Here is a 2,454-nt window from a genome sequence, read left to right on the forward strand (position 1 = left end):
GAAATGTCTTGATTCTTGAAAACCGAATTGTAAAAAATCAATTCAACCGAATTATAATTTGGTTGGATTGGATCGGATTTGAATTTAGTTTGGACTATTTGAATGTACGTTTTGAAAACCGAAATTAATTTGGATTCACTTGATCGGATCGGATTAAACCGATCCATCCAAACGAACATCCTTAAATAAGAATCGAAACCTAAGAAAATAAACATTAATTGTGCTTCCTTAGTCCCCACCTTTATTCTCACTCTTTCAACTAACAAAAATCACTCCAACCTTAGATCCAAACAGTAGACCACCTTCAACAATAACCACAATTAGCTTCATCAAACACTTTCCACTGATTTCAATGTGATGTACCCCCCCCCCCCCCCCCCCCCCCCCCCCACACACACACACACACACATTTTTTCCTTCCCATTACTTCCAACCCTTACAAACCGATGCATTTTAAGAACGTTTGCTTGTGGAGGTAACAGATTCCATATAAGACACTAAGATTTCAGAGAAAGTATAAAGAGACAATGTTATTGCAAAATAGAAGTTTAATAAAATGGCTAATATAGATAACAAAAAAAAAAAATTAAGCTTTCAAATACATCATTAGTATCACTTTCAACCAAAAATCATTAAAAAAACCCAAGGATGCGATAAAGATTCAGGTTTCTTTGTACACAATCTTGACCTTGAACATGAGTGCATCTGCAAAGAGAGATGTGCATAAACATACATGGCTATTTCCATCAAGGTCGACAACTGAAAATACAGGTACATATTGCACACGCTATAACCAAGAATATTGTTTATAATAGATACATACCTGATGAAGGATAACACAGATTAATAGGAGGCAACATATCAGACCAAATGGCTTTACATTGAAGCCGTAATCCTAATCAGTTTGCATCCACCTTTCGGGTCACTGGAAACTACTTCTTATAACTGAAACCAATATAGGGAGATGGATGTTGGGACATACCACATACAACAAGGAAGATATATACCATCATAATCTTGTGTATCATCTTCCCCTTTTGCTAGGTCTCCATAATCTGTTTATTTATCGTATAATTCATATCTCACCTGAAAGTCCAATTAAAGAGATTTCCAAAGAAAATACATTAGAAAAAGTGAAAATGAATGTAAGAACACAAAATAAACTCTAAAATAAATTGTATACCCAGTTAGCTAGGGTTTGACCAAGATTTTTTGATCACCAAATTCCAAGTATTCTTCTTCATTTAAGTTTACTATTCCGTGGTTACATATCTGGATTGAAGCATTTAAAAAAGTAGTAACAGTCATGTGAACTATTGAAAACAGAAGGAGACGGGCAGTAGGGTTTGGGAAAAGGGTAGCCATGGATGACATGACATCGATCAGTAATAAAGAAGCCATAGGAAGGGTGAGACTATGTAGATATGAGAATTTTTCAATATTTGGGCTAATAAAAGGGAAAGTGAAGGTTATAGGAGAATGAACCATCAAAACTACAGAATAAAAGTTAAAAGCAGCCAATCATATAAATTTAACGTGGGAAATGGTTAAGACAGAAGAAAAACATACCTTGTAGCTCTCGAACACAAAGAGGAAGTCAGTGATAAAGCCACGAAGCAGATGAACAAAACCTATATACCGTGAAAACCTAAATAAAAAACAAGCACGCATAGATCGGTAAAACTTAAATCGCTCAAACAAGGGCCCTAATTTCAACTAAGATGATAAAGATTAGATTTTGGAGAAGGGAAAAGGTGATCACCTCGAACCAAGATTAGTGGGTGCGGATTCATCGTTTCCAGAGACCGTGGGCGTGATTTCTTCGTTGTCATAGACGATTGTGGTCTTCCAATAAGGAATAAAGAGAAAACATGAAGATTTGACTGATGTAGGGCATAGAAGGTAGGGAAGATGGAGCGGTGGGTAATGGGAGAGAAATTAGGGAAGATTGGACTGATATTGTTGGCGAATAGTATTATTACCATATAAATTTCAATACGGTTTTCTTGAAGCATTTTAAGATTGTACATGTTTCTTAATTGGTTGTATCTCTTCATTTCAAGAAATCATATATATATATATATATATATATATATATATATATATATATATATATATATATATATATATATATATATATATATATATATATATATATATATATATATATATATATATATATATATATATATTGTGTATCCGCACAAAGCGGCGGTGACGAATAAGTTGTTTCTACAATTAGTTCATCCGGCGAATAATTTCTTTTCTACAGTTAGGTGTTGTTTGTTTTTTTGAAGCCAAAATGTCTGCAGTCTACGAACCACATCTGCAAGCCTCTGCGGCAGAAGATGTGGACCAAATGTCTGCAGTCTACAATAAGAAGACTGTTTGTTTTTAACGTCTGCAACTGTTGAAATAAATTAATTTTTCAAACTTAATTTCATGTCATAAAGA

General features: G+C 34.0%; 1 long non-coding RNA gene across 1 annotated transcript; it reads right to left on the reverse strand.

The window, feature by feature from the left end:
- Positions 1-503: 503 nt before the first annotated feature.
- LOC111920399 (uncharacterized) lies at positions 504-1,980 on the reverse strand. The gene is made up of 5 exons (XR_002859842.3): positions 1,763-1,980; positions 1,570-1,648; positions 1,184-1,272; positions 824-1,086; positions 504-705 (listed from the first exon to the last, which is right to left on the reverse strand). It is a non-coding gene; the product is annotated as an uncharacterized LOC111920399 (long non-coding RNA).
- Positions 1,981-2,454: the final 474 nt, after the last annotated feature.

Source organism: Lactuca sativa, chromosome 2 (assembly GCF_002870075.4).
Source record: "Lactuca sativa cultivar Salinas chromosome 2, Lsat_Salinas_v11, whole genome shotgun sequence".
Classification (NCBI taxonomy): domain Eukaryota; kingdom Viridiplantae; phylum Streptophyta; class Magnoliopsida; order Asterales; family Asteraceae; genus Lactuca; species Lactuca sativa.